A 14,714-nucleotide genomic window follows, 5' to 3' on the forward strand; every position below is an offset into this window, starting at 1 on the left:
TATGAAGTCAAAAATTCCTTCCACTTTCTTTGTCCTGAATGCCCTGCTATTGGAGTCTTGTGGTACCCAGTCAATGCCTGCTGTTTGTGATCCTCTGCTGGAGCATACAAAGCATTGCCTGTGTTTCCTTTGCATCTGAGAACGCATCTTCTTTTAGCCATGATTCATCTCCTGATAGCTTTCTGTGATCTTAGTGAGGAAAGTATTGAGACTTTGGTCTGATGATCTGGAGATAGCCAAAATACTAGGAGGAGTTTCTACTGTGATATGATCTCCCACAGTTCGAGTTAAAGCATCTGCCTTGCTATGGCGGTTTCCTAGTTGATGTGTGATCTGGTAATGAGATAATGCCACCAATTGGAGAATGCTATTCTACATTTGTTTTTTTAGGTAGAGCCTGGGCAGTGCGTGCGCTGCTCTACGCGGTGTGCTGTAGTCAGTATATAGGCTTTCGACACGCCCAACACTTTCTGTTGTTTGGTTTGCCTGCCTTTCAAAATTCCTTTACTTTGGTTGATGAGTAGTGTTCATCTGTCCCACCTTTGGGTGCTTGGTTCCCTCCCAGCGGACACCAACAATTGATTCTTTTGGTTGGCAAGCTCTGCCTATCGGTTGCCTCCTTGCTCACACACCCTCCCCGCCGTCATTGCTGCCATCAGTTAATCTCCCCAGTGCCGTCCCCACTCCACCACCTCCCATCGCAACTGCTTTAGCCTCTTTTTAGTGCACAATGTAAAACGAGACAAGATGATATGCTTCATGGAGGTTTCATTTGGAGAAGATTGTGACTGTCTTAATCTCGTCCAACAAGACAGAAAGATAACGGGGAGGGCAGCGAATTCTGATTATGACTTCACTCAACTTGTGATAATCAATACAACGATGATATTCATGTGAGATCATTGGTATGAAGAAGATAGGGGCTCCTGCAGGGAGCTGGAGTGCTCCATATATCACTTTTCTAAGTTCTCTTGTACATTTTGTCCGAGTTCCTCACCTCGCTTATTGTCAATAGATAGAATCAGCCATGGGGAATGGTGACTATACAAACTATATCTTTAGCAGATTCGTACTGCTTCTTAGGAAGCAGCGTATTGGCTCCTTTCTTGCAAAACACATCAGTGAAGTCTCTGTATGATGCAAGAATATCTAATAGTTCACTGGTCTTCTCCTATCTGGGGACGATCTGAATCCTCTCTGCTTAGTTTCAAGAAAAAGCTATAACCGTAGTTATTTTCTCTAAGAAGCAATGACTTTATGACCTTATGATCCCACATTAGAAGAGATAACTGTGCCAGGAAAGAAATGAGCATTAATAAAGAGTTTAATGTTATCTGAATTGAGGCTTTAGAAGGAGCAGCTCATCCAATATTAAAATAAGTTCACATGACAGTAGAGTAGAGATTTGGCCACCTTTAGTGGAGCTCTGTGTCATCTGTGTAGTTATGGAGAGAGCTTGCATGCTAGCATCATAAACTCTTGCAATTATTTGTCCATTTTCAATAATGTATTTGATAGCATGGAATCTTCAATTATTCCAAAGGGCAGGAAAGAAAGCAAAATGTCTTGAAAAACTGCAATTTGCCCAATTGGAAGGATGAGAGCTATTTTAGAACCAGGACATGGATATCAATACTCGGGGACGTATCTGGAAATCATCAGTCTGTCATAATCCACCTGACATTCCTGCCACTCGCTCGCCTTCTGCTGGTCACAAGCTCCATGTGCTGCCCTCACTGGAAAGCAGTGCCATCCTTCGTCACACTCTGATGGAACTCGGTGGCCCAGGGTGCAAAGCTGCTAACTCACCTCAGCTGCTGAGGGGGAGGCGTGTCCATCGCGCTTTAAAGCGCAGCCTCGACCCCCGTGGCGTGGGACGCTTTGTAATACTGTGCGCGGTTGGGAAAGGCCCTGTGCATGCGTGCGCGCAGCTTATAGGGAACAATGGCTATGACAATCTTAATGAAATTCATAATCTTAGGCCACCAAACATATGAAGTCAAAAATTCCTGCCTCTTTCTTTGTACTGAATGCCCTGCTATTGGAGTCTTGTGGCACCCAGTCAATGCCTGCTGTTTGTGATCCTCTGCTGGAGCATACAAAGCATTGCCTGTGTTTCCTTTGCATCTGAGAACGCATCTTCTTTTAGCCATGATTCATCTCCTGATAGCTTTCTGTGATCTTAGTGAGGAAAGTATTGAGCCTTTGGTCTGATGATCTGGAGATAGCCAAAATACTAGATGGGGGTTTCTACTGTGATATGATCTCCCACAGCTCTAGTTAAAGCATCTGCCTTGCTATGGCGGTTTCCTAGTTGATATGTGATCTGGTAATGAGATAATGCCACCAATTGGAGAATGCTATTCTACATTTGTTTTTTTAGGTCGAGCCTGGGAAGTGCGTGCGCTGCTCTACGAGGTGTGCTGTAGTCAGTATATAGGCTTTCGACACGCCCAGCGCTTTTGGTTGTTTGGTTTGCCTGCCTTTCAAAATTCCTTTACTTTGGTTGATGAGTAGTGTTCATCTGTCCCACCTTTGGGTGCTTGGTTCCCTCCCAGCGGACACCAACAACTGATTCTTTTGGTTGGCAAGCTCTGCCCATCGGTTGCCTCCTTGCTCGCACCCCCTCCCCACCGTCATTGCTGCCATCAGTTAATCTCCCCAGTGCCGTCCCCACTCCACCACCTCCCATCGCAACTGCTTTAGCCTCTTTTTAGTGCACAATGTAAAACGAGACAGGATTATATGCTTCATGGAGGTTTCATTTGGAGAAGATTGTGACTGTCTTAATCTCGTCCAACAAGACAGAAAGGTAACGGGGAGGGCAGCGAATTCTGATTATGACTTCATTCAACTTGTGATAATCAATACAACGATGATATTCATGTGAGTTCATTGGTATGAAGAAGATAGGGGCTCCTGCAGGGAGCTGGAGTGCTTCATATATCACTTTTCTAAGTTCTCTTGTACATTTTGTCCGAGTTCCTCACCTCGCTTATTGTCAATAGATAGAATCAGCCATGGGGAATGGTGACTATACAAACTATATCTTTAGCAGATTCGTACTGCTTCTTAGGAAGCAGCGTATTGGCTCCTTTCTTGCAAAACACATCAGTGAAGTCTCTGTATGCTGCAAGAGTATCTAATAGTTCACTGGTCTTCTCCTATCTGGGGACGATCTGAATCCTCTCTGCTTAGTTTCAAGAAAAAGCTATAACCGTAGTTATTTTCTCTAAGAAGCAATGACTTTATGACCTTATGATCCCACATTAGAAGAGATAACTGTGCCAGGAAAGAAATGAGCATTAATAAAGAGTTTAATGTTATCTGAATTGAGGCTGTAGAAGGAGCAGCTCATCCATTAATAAAACAAGTTCACATGACAGTAGAGTAGAGATTTGGCCACCAATAGTGGAGCTCTGTGTCATCTGTGTAGTTATGGAGAGAGCTTGCATGCCAGCATCATAAACTCTTGCAATTACTTGTCCATTTTCAATAATGTATTTGGTAGCATGGAATCTTCAATTATTCCAAAGGGCAGGAAAGAAAGCAAAATGTCTTGAAAAACTGCAATTTGCCCAATTGGAATGATGAGAGCTATTTTAGAACCAGGACATGGATATCAATACTCGGGGACGTATCTGGAAATCATCAGTCTGTCATAATCCACCTGACATTCCTGCCACTCGCTCGCCTTCTGCTGGTCACAAGCTCCATGTGCTGCCCTCACTGGAAAGCAGTGCCATCATTCGTCACACTCTGATGGAACTCGGTGGCCTAGGGTGCAACGCTGCTAACTCACCTCAGCTGCTGAGGGGGAGGCGTGTCCATCGCGCTTTAAAGCGCAGCCTTGACCCCCGTGGCACGGGACGCGCCTGGAAATCATCAGTCTACCATAATCCACCTGACATTCCTGCCACTCGCTCGCCTTCTGCTGGTCACAAGTTCCTTGTGCTGCCCTTGTACTCTGCTCACCGGAAAGCAGTTCCATCCTTCGTCACACTCTGGTGGGACTCGGTGTCCCAGGGTACAACGCTGCTAACTCACGTCAGCTGCTGAGGGGGAGGCATGTCCATTGCACTTTAAAGGGCAACCTTAACCCCCGCAGCGCAGGATGCGCGCGGGCCGCGCCCAGGCGAAACCCGGGCCAAGGGTGGGCCCATCCTTGCCCGTCATCAGCAGGAAGAGGCAGGGCAGGGCCACGCCTCTAACATCCAACATCTGAGCTGCGAGGTAACCTCACCAGCAACTGGATAAGGTACTGTGCTATGAACTTGGATTGGAGTGCACTGGGGACCCTGTGTCCCCACATTAGCAGGACTTTAACATCAGAAACTTTATGCGGGCCTCTGAACTTAGAAATCAACATCCCAATCTTAATATTCAAGCTCAAGCCCCAGGGGGACAGACACCTCAGAGGCTATCGTAAGCATTGTGCCACACAGACGGTTCAAGGGCTCAAAGATGGGCAAAAGGAAAACTATAGAGAAAGTGGGGGCAGGATGTGGCACTAATGGGGGAGCGGGGAAGGGGAAGAATGCAAAAAAGGCTCACAAGCTTGCTGCCCTGAACTACGTGATGGATAGGATTGATACCCTTATTCAGGAATGCGAAGATATCTTAGAGGCAGATCCTTTACTTAATACCCAACTGCCCCCCAAAAGCACCAGTCCCTCCCGTCCAACTGCCATCCCCACAATGCTTCGGAAATCCTCCCAAAAGCGAGCATTAACACACAGCATAGATGTTCCATTGGTATCTGGTGTAGCACAGGCGAAATACTCTTCCTCCTAAGACTCCCCCTCTCAACGCACTAACTCTCTCATTAGTGTTTGTGAGTGTCAACATGGCCCCTCCATCACTTGCTCGAATAGGTTTGCACTCTTTGCAGACGCACCCGAAGCCCCTGGGGTTGAGATGTTGGAGTCCCTGCCCACAACCCTGACTGAGATTAGTGAAGAGGTAATCCTATCGCCTCAGCTAGTTAACTCCCTAAAGTCAGAGCTGGGATCTATGAGAAAGATGATTGAAGAGCTTATCACCACAGTTAAACATCTAACCCTAAAGGTTATAGCCCAGAAGCAAAAGCAGCCCGCATACCTCCCGTGTGACCAACGTCCACAGGCCAATCGAGCCTGTTTATCCCCCTATAAAGGAGGAGGCCCAAAGGAAAACGGGCCCTCTCCAACTCCCTTAGTAACATCTAAGCAGGTTCCGATATCTCCAAAATCCAAACGGGCTGATAATTTTGAAGATAACCATCAGAACCAAGCCCCTTTTCAGGCCCCCAAAAACTGCAGTACATCAGCTAGTTTGACATCAGCTACATGTCCTAACACTAAATATCAGAGGAGTTTTCCAGTAATTTCTCCCCTCTTGCAGGCGCAAAAGGTCTAGATGGTCAATGTTCCCAAGTTAGACAACATAGGCGGCTCTGAAAACTAAGACTCCTTAATTAATAAATCCATACATTGGATTTGTCATGTTAGGGGCTGTCGCTCAGTCATAAGAGAGGACGTTATCAGGGCTCGGAGATGCACGTCCTCTGCCCAACCTTTGGGCTGCATCGAGCTTACCCTGATTAAGGCTGAGTTGGCTGAAAGCCTCCTCTCATTGGAGTACTGCACTTGCCCCCCAGGCTCCTCAGCTATACAGTTCAGACGATTCCATAACACATCAGTAGCTAGGCCATACAACAAGCATCCATCACGGGTTTTAGATGGGGAGACTCCACTAGATAATGATTGACTGCAAAGCGAACCACAGCCACATTACAAATTACATGTCACCCCCTCAAAAACCAAACACAGACCCCATAATAATGCAACACCTAGCATTGGACCAGAGCCACTTACAACTAGCGTAGAACTTATTGTCCAAAATCACCAGCATACGAACATCACAAGGGCCCATGCTGCTAATCCCCCAACCCCCGCTGCTCTCCCTGTTCAACCACTAGCTTCTGTCACTCCACGCCGAAGCAATCCTAGCAAAGAACCAACTCATGACCCAGTTTTCCATCACAGTTAAAGATCATTTCTTGAAATATTGCTGGGCTTAGCAAGAAATTGTCACTCACACACTGGAATGATTTGATAGAGGGCTTTGACATTTGTTTATTCCAAGAAACTTGGAGTTTGGTTCCTGTATACAAATCGGGTTATAGCGGTTTCCATTCACCAGCCATCACTTTAGGGAAAGGGCGTCCATCAGGAGGACTGATAGTATGGGTCAATATTGCCTTGGGTTGTAGGATCATTGTACAACAAAGTGGGAGTCCTGACATTATGAGGCTCACTATCAAGGGCCCAAAGGGGGGTGAAATGCTTGACTTATTTAATGTTTATATAAGGGGTCTCCAGTGGGCAAACTTTCCCCAACTTCTGCTCTACTAGAGCAAGGCTTATCTTGCTGTTCGCCACACTCCAGAGTTGTGGTTGCAGGAGATTTTAACTGTACCTTCAAGCCTCTAACCACAAACGACATGCTTGGGGTCAAGGAGGACGACAGAAGATGGTCTGTCCCTCCATTAAGCCTACCCCCCATCAAAAGATGGTCACAGATAGCCATTCAGCTCAATGAACTCTCTCTGGAATTTGGTTTAAGGGCAGCAAATGGTAGAACCACATCAGATGCCCAGGGGAAAATACCTTTAACAGACCTAGTTCCCCCTCTCGCATTGACTATATACTTTTAGGTGGAAGGCTATTGGGAAATGGTATAGATATGGTGGTGGGCAATACAACGAATAGCAACAACAACCCGCTGTGCGTGACTATGAAGATTCAATGGGTCCCCCCTGCCCTCCTTTGAGTACCCACCCGCTACTAATAACTAAAGGGGTGGGCCCCTCAAATTGCAGAAGGTTCCTTAAATGGCCCAAGGTAGTGGCACAGGACTTAAAAATAGACGGAATTAAACAAGTACTGAGTAAGAATATTGTAGAGTTACTGGAGGCAATGGCAACCGTAGACGGGCTCGCAAATGTCCCTGTCATCCACTCGAGCACAATCGAACAAATTGGCGCGTTCTTTCAAGTACCCAATAAGCATAATAGACTTGGTGGGCAACCAAAGGGCAAGCAGACATGGTACTGTAAGGACTGCAGACTTCAGAGAATGGCATTGGCTGCCACAATTAGAAGTAAGAACTGCCAAGAGATCAAAATCGCAAGGAAAGATTATAGAGTGGCCTTGCTTCACCCAAAATTGAAATGGGATGAGACCCGCTGGCAGAATTTAAAGGACTCTAGTACAGCCAGGGATACCAACCTTTTCTGGAATCTGACGGATAGGTAAGGGGGATTCAGATCATATCCCCAACCATATCTCATCCCAGGATTGATATGATCATTTTTGGAAACTTTACCGGGGGCCCGATGATACTTGTTTGGAATGGCCATGTGTCTATTCCCATACTTCATTTGATGGCACCAATAGTGAACCCTTCTCACTGGCCGAAGTCGAATCAGCCATAAGCAATATAATACCCTCTAAAGCCCTGGGACCAGATGGACTCCCTGGAGACCTGTTACTCGCAGACCCCGAAACTGGGCATATTACATTTCACTTTTAATTAATTCAATTTCTAATGGTTCCTCAATACCAGAATCTTGGAAGGGGCAGAGGTGGTCCCTATTTGGATCACTGAAAGAATATCGACGGACAGAATATCGACCATCAAAAATATCGTTGAGAAAATATCGACAGTCAAAATATCGAGTTTCTATCTACAAACAGGTAAGTACAAAAATATCGAGTTAAAAATATCGTTTACAAAAATATAGTTGTAAAAAATATCGTATTTACTAAAAACAGTGTTAAATTAAATTAATATTAATAATTAATTACTAAAATATACTTAAAATTACTTCAATTAACTTATAATAATTAAATAATTAATGAAAGTTAAATAAATATTTTTTTATTTCATATTTATTAAACATATATATATAGTAATAAAATATAATAAAATAATACCCAAAAACTGAAAACTGACCCTGAACCCTAAAAATACCCCTTTACCCAAAAACTGAAAACTGACCCTGAACCCTAAAAATACCCCTTTACCCAAAAACTGAAAACTGACCCTGAACCCTAAAAATACCCCTTTGCCCAAAAACTGAAAACTGACCCTGAACCCTAAAAATACCCCTTTACCCAAAAACCCAAAACTGACCCTGAACCCTAAAAATACCCCTTTACCCAAAAACCCAAAACTGACCCTGAACCCTAAAAATACCCCTTTACCCAAAAACCCAAAACTGACCCTGAACCCTAAAAATACCCCTTTACCCAAAAACCCAAAACTGACCCTGAACCCTAAAAATACCCCTTTACCCAAAAACCCAACACTGACCCTGAACCCTAAAAATAAAAACGATATTACTTCACTTACCTTAAAAACAATATTACTTCACTTACCTTAAAAACGATATTTTGGCTGTCGATATTCTGTCCTGTCGATATTTTCTCCAAACGATATTTTGGAGTCGATATTATGTCCAAACGATATTTTGGAGTCGATATTATGTCTGTGTACCCCCTATTTACAAGAAGGGAGCTAGAGCGGACCCTGCCAATCAGTCTGATTGATGCAATCCAGAAGGTGGTTGGCAGGGTCCTGTTGTAGAGGATCCAATCTTGGGCTGAGGATGAAGATATCCTCTCCCAATATCAGGTGGGATTTAGGGCCAACACAGGAACGGTGGGTCAGGTTTTCAGGCTTCTCCTGATATATTGGAAAGTAGTTGTGATTGGCAGAGGCAGTCTTTATCTTGCCTTTATAGACCTAAGGACTGCTTCTGACCTGGTCTCAGGGAAAAAGTTGTGGCAAATACTGGGAGATCTTGGCCTCCCTCCCCTAATTCTCAACTTATTGATCCGGCTCCTTGAGGGCAACTATGCACAGGTCAGATGGGGGTCCCAAGGCCGGCTGATGGAAAGGATTCCAGTAAACAGGGGAGTACTTCAGAGCTGTGTGTTGGCGCCCACCCTGTTCTTACTATATGTGAATGGGGTGGTTAGTGTTTTGCGGGAAGATCCAGCTGACGCCCGGCCCTGGCGGGTGACAAGGTACCTACTCTCCTATTTGCTGATGACACACTGTTTATCTCTAAGACCCCAGCTGGGTTACAGAAACTTTTGAATAGATTTCAATCCTTTTGTAACTCTAGAGGGCTGGGCATAAACACTACAAAGACTAAGTTTATGACATTTAACCCCCACAAAGCATTTAGAAACAACCTTACCCTAGATGGGACGCATCTCGAGAGAGTCAGCACATTCGATTATCTCAGTATCCACCTATCGGAAAAAATGCTATGGAGACCCCATCTTGATAAAATGTTATAGATCCACAAACGTGCTGTCGGGACACTAAGCAAAGAGCATCGCTCTTCACAAAGCAGACCAGTTGCCCTGGCCCTTACGGTTTATGGTGCAAAGGTGGTTAGCTTGGCACTCTATGGAGCTGAGTTATGGGGATTTGATAACACTGATGAGATCTGCAGGTCAGAACACAAGTTCTTGAGGGATTTGGTTATGCTACCCCGGAATGTCCCTTTAGCTCCCCTGTTGAATGACATGGGCAGAGGCTCATTCAGCGACATTGCTAAGCGATGCCCGTTGCTTTTTTGGGCTTGTCTCAGGTGGACCAATGAACTCTCGAACTATGCCACAGCACTCACAGAAGTAATGAGTTTAGATGACAACCACAGGGCAGGTGGATAGCTAATGTCAAGAAACTAATGACAACTCTTAGACTCAAGGACTCGTGGGAGAACCAAAACCTCCTGAGTAAGGCTGAGTTAAAACGTATCTATTGGGCCTGGATTGACACTAGGGATCTAAGTAATCCGAATATTGGAAGTCTAATAGAGGAATTCTTCCAGTATAAACAACATAGAAACATTGAACCATATTTGGATACAATCCAGAATCCAAGAGATAGGGCGCTCGATAGCTAATTTAGATTTGGGTCGCTTCCCGTCCTCGAACTGACCGCTAAATGGCGGCCCCCAAAGCAGACAACAGAAGATTGTCCTTGCTGTAAGGCATCGAAGGAGAGTATCGCACACCTGATGTTTGCCTGTCCAGCATACGCAAGGGCAAGGTCCAAATGGTTAACTCCGATCTGCAAGCAACTGGGCACTCTGGATCACCGTATTGCTCTACCTATTTTAAGATCTGACGCGAGAAGCCTCTTTGCTTGCGGAGTGGCTAAGTTCTTGAGCTGCGGCTGGATAGTCAGACATAAAGCACTGCACAGCGCGATCTAATTTCACACTATAAGACGTAGGAAGAACACACTAGAGCATAAGATGAATGAACCAATATGTTTACATTGCCACCCACACAAGGTACATTGGGTTTTTATTTTTTTTAACAAAATCATATTATCTGAAATCTTGTTTTTATCATAATTAAATATTTATAACACAATAAAATTATGTGTTGCCAGGTTTTGATGCTCGGAAATTATGTACCTATCACGTCTTTTTATGATACATTTTTTTACTTGTATATAGCCCACTTTTATAATGGATTGTCTAACTCTTTTATGATACTTGCTATCGTATTGAAGCAATTTTGACTTGACAATACTCGTCTCCAGTGTGCAGACAAGGGATGCATAGTGCTGGAGACAGCTTTCATAAAACCAGGATACAGTCATTGCCACCATTTGTCACAAGCATGACATCAACATCTCCCTGAAGTGCAGCCATCTCCATGCCGCATTTTGGTCTAAACCCTGATTGGTAAGAACCCAGAAGGCTGAAAGTTGGAATGTCTGATAATAGTTGGGATGCCACTGGTTTTACAAGGAACTTTCCAAGTAAAGGAAGTGTGAAGATTGGTTGGAAGTTTAGAGTCGGTCATATCAGTCTACAGTGTGTTAATTTGATTATTAATGTTTTATTGAAGAGGTTTCTAGAGCACCACCTTCTCAATGGCTACTTCAGAGCCAACTCTGATCTTCGTTCAAACCAACAGGAGTGATCGAAGTGGTGAAGATCAGAAACAAAACTCACTCTGCCAACTGTGAGTCAGATGTTCGGAGATCACCATCACTAAGTGTCATGCCGCAATTCCATCTGTTAATAATGGTGTAAAGTTCAGGTCTTCATTCTCTATTAAGGGCTTAGTAGCTCTGTTATCTCCAGGTCTGCACCAAGAGCGCCCTAGAGAGGGAATTTACTAAATAAATAAATCAAAAGGAAATCATCCAGCTTTTAAAATAACCTAGCACAATATTATGATTGACCTACAGAGGCAATCACCTTACAGAAATAAAAAGTGACTGCAACAAGACATTTGAGAAACATGAACTCCGTCAGCTCTTAAATTCGTTCTTCAATCAGTTATTAACATACTGATGTATGTTTACCTCAGAGTCACAGAACACGTGACCAGGCTTTTGTGAATACTCCTGAAGGGACTTGGGGGCACAAGCATCATTGCGTTTTGCGGTCGTAAAGGGGCTTGTGTCTGTTTTCCTTTTTTTACCCAGCTCCTCACCTGCTTCCTCTCCATCGAGGTCCCAGCGTGCCCTGCTTTAGCGGCCGGGGATTCTCTGTCTTTCTTGACGGCGTGGAGCGTCCTTTCGGGATTCCTGCGTCCTGGTTTTTTTTTGGGACTGTCTCTCGCTCCTTTATGCATCCATCCCCTTGCCTGGTAAAGTCAGAGGTCGGGTGCATCTGGACATCGTTTCTTTCAAAACGGATCTGTTTTCTTTTGGTGCACCTTACACTTCGCTTGCGCTGCCATGGATGCTCCTGATGCCACTCCTACTCTGGGTGCTCTTCGCCTCCTGATTAATGAGGCAGTTGCTAGTGCTTTCTGCGCTCAGGAAGCGTCTGGCCCTCCTGATAAGGTGCCTCGTAAGTCTCTTGCTCAGTCTGACCCTTCTGCTGAGGAGGTAGGAACAGAGGAGGATGATTGTGTGCGTGGTCGCTTTATGCAGGGTGTGGAGCTCTCTGACTTGTTTGTCCATTTGCGTGAGAATTTGGGTTTCGCTCCTCCAGTGCCTGATGTCCTGGAGGATGACTTCTTCACTCAATATTGCCAGCCAGATCCTGAGTCCTTGCCCTTGCATGGGGCTGTGCGCCAGGTGCTTGCTCATGAGTGGAAAGATGTGGATAAACCCGTCTTCCCTCGCTTTTTGGGTAAGCAATATCCTTTGGAGGGGTTTGCTGCTGAGTTCCCTCAGTCTGTTAAGGTGGAATATTTGATGGCTGGTCTTTCCATGCAGGCTCTGGTTCTATCTGATGATGCCCTTCCTTCTGATGCTTTGGATAAACGGGTGGAAGGGGCGGTGAAGCGTTCCTACGCTGCTTCCAACTTTGCGGTCAAGGCTACGACCTACTCAAACCATGTGGTCCAGTCCCTGCTGAAGGATTTCCAGGCCCTGGCGCTTCTTTTGCAGGACGGGCAGGATGCCTCCTCTCTCTTGGCCCTCATGGAGCTCCAGGTGCGCTATTTGTTGGACATTTCTTTTGACAATTTGTGTGCCACTACGGCTACTTCGGGGGCTTCGTTTGGTGCTAGGCATCTTATCTGGATGCGTTATTCGAAGGCTAGGTCCTCTAAGACGCCAATCCTGCTTAAATTGCCCTGTGTGGGTTCCCGGGTGTTCGGGCCCCAAGCTGGAGGATATGGTCAAGCAGTTGGCAGAAAACCGCAAACTTGTGGCTCCTGTTCACCCTCTTTCTCGGGGGTGGGTGTTTGGCTACCACCGTGCCTTTGGTTCTTCTTATTCTTCACAGGGTGCTCCACAGCCCTTTCATGGCAGGGGTCGTGGCCGGGAGGCATCTGGTGGTGCCAAGTGCCCCCGCCCCTTCTCCTGCGCAATGACTGTCTGCCTTTTCCGGTTGGGGGTCGCCTTCGCTTTTTTCTGCGTCAGTGGTTGACTCTTCCGTATGCCTGGGCAGTGCAGACTGTGTCGGAGGGTTATCGGATCGAGTTCTCCTCTCCTCCCCCACCAGTCTTTCGGGAGACTCCCCTGCCCCATCACCCAGGGAGGCTGGCAGCCTAGCTGGAGAGTGTGCACCTTCTATTGCAGAAGGCGGCTATTGTGGAGGTTCCTCCTCTGGAGTGTTTAAAGAACATGCAATGTTTATCATCATGCTGTCGAAATGTTATAAACCGTGAATAGGTAAACAACTAGAGTTGCATTACAATACTGCGAATTAAGGAAGGGTGTTCATCATGTAAACAATCGAAAGTGAAGGGCGAAAAAGAGACTGGTGCTTTTGTTTAGATAGATTTTTTTAAACAGCATGTAAAAGTTTAACACTAAATAGTTGGCTTATAACAATGTTTTACGTGCATTAGGTGAAATACTGATTGGGAGGAAAACTATATACACTGTCCTGAGGAAGGAGGCTAAAACCACTACGAGCTTCCGAAACGCGTCGACGCATTGTACAATGGTTTAATTTGGAGTTGTCAACTAAGAATTGGGTATAAGGAAAATATTTCTCCCCCAGGTTGTCAAAAGAACTTCCAAATTAACATACATCAAAGACTAAGTACATGGTCTTGTTCCACACTTCTCCCTTTTCATGTTAGGTGATTTTAAATGTATTGTGTTAGGTTTTATTTGATACTGTAAATGGATTCATGTATTTTTATTGAAAATAAAGGTGTATATATTTTTATAAATTAGGTTTTTTCTTTTGTTGAGCATTTCCCAAAACAAACAGTTGATACGTTCTCTATTGAGAGTGAGTATTTGACTGTATGAGGTGACTGCCTGAATTCGAGATCATTTGATCTCCCAAATGGGAAAAAAACCTGTTTAACTTAACAGTGTGCTGAGGGCTCTCCACATTTATTTAGACAGGACCTGTGGTTTTCGGAAGGTTGATTCTTTATTTGTCACCTACAGCCTCTCTGGGAAGGGTCTCGTTGGCTTATGGGTGCTGTTGTGTCGGCTTACGAGTCAGCTCACTGTCCTCTCCCTTCTTCGATCCAGGGTAGGTCCATCCGGGAGTGTGTCCTCCTCCTGGGTCTTGTTTAAGGGTGCCTCCTTGTGTGAAATCTGTAATGCTGCCACGTGGGCTTCTTCACATACTTTTGTTTCTCATTATCATCTTCAGTTGGGGATGGCAGCCTCGACTGCTTTTGGCGTTCATGTTTTGTCTGCTGTACATGGGTTATGATTTGTACTGCTTTCTTTTGATTAAATTGACCTGTCTGTCGCATTTCTGGTCTTTTTTTGCTTACAATCACTGTGTGCTTGGGTATGGGCTCACTGTTAAGGAATGGGATGGGAAGACAGGACGAGGAGGTAATGACTGGTTACTCACCGGTAATATTCATTACTCCGAGTCCTGGTCTTCCCGTCCCCCTCCTGTGCCCTTCCCTCCCTCCCTGTGATTTTGTTTATGGTGATTGTTTTTTTGTTTTCTGGGTTTCTTTGGTATTCTCAGGATGTAATGTTGAGCACTCCCCCCTTTATGATAACCGGATTGGTGGCTCCATATTGGGGGAAGTGCTTAAAGCTCTGCTAGGTTTCAGGTTTCTGGGGAGCAGACTAGCTGCTCACTGTTAAGGAATGAAACGGGAAGACCTGACTCAGAGTAATGAATATTACCGGTGAGTAACCGGGCATTATTAATGATGCTATGCCAGCATCTCGTTGGGCCTGGGAGGCCTGAAAGTGCTAATAGTTCTGTAGATGGCTTGGCTGCACTCTTAGTTTACAACCCC

Source organism: Lissotriton helveticus, chromosome 4_1 (genome assembly GCF_964261635.1).
Source record: "Lissotriton helveticus chromosome 4_1, aLisHel1.1, whole genome shotgun sequence".
NCBI lineage: Eukaryota > Metazoa > Chordata > Amphibia > Caudata > Salamandridae > Lissotriton > Lissotriton helveticus.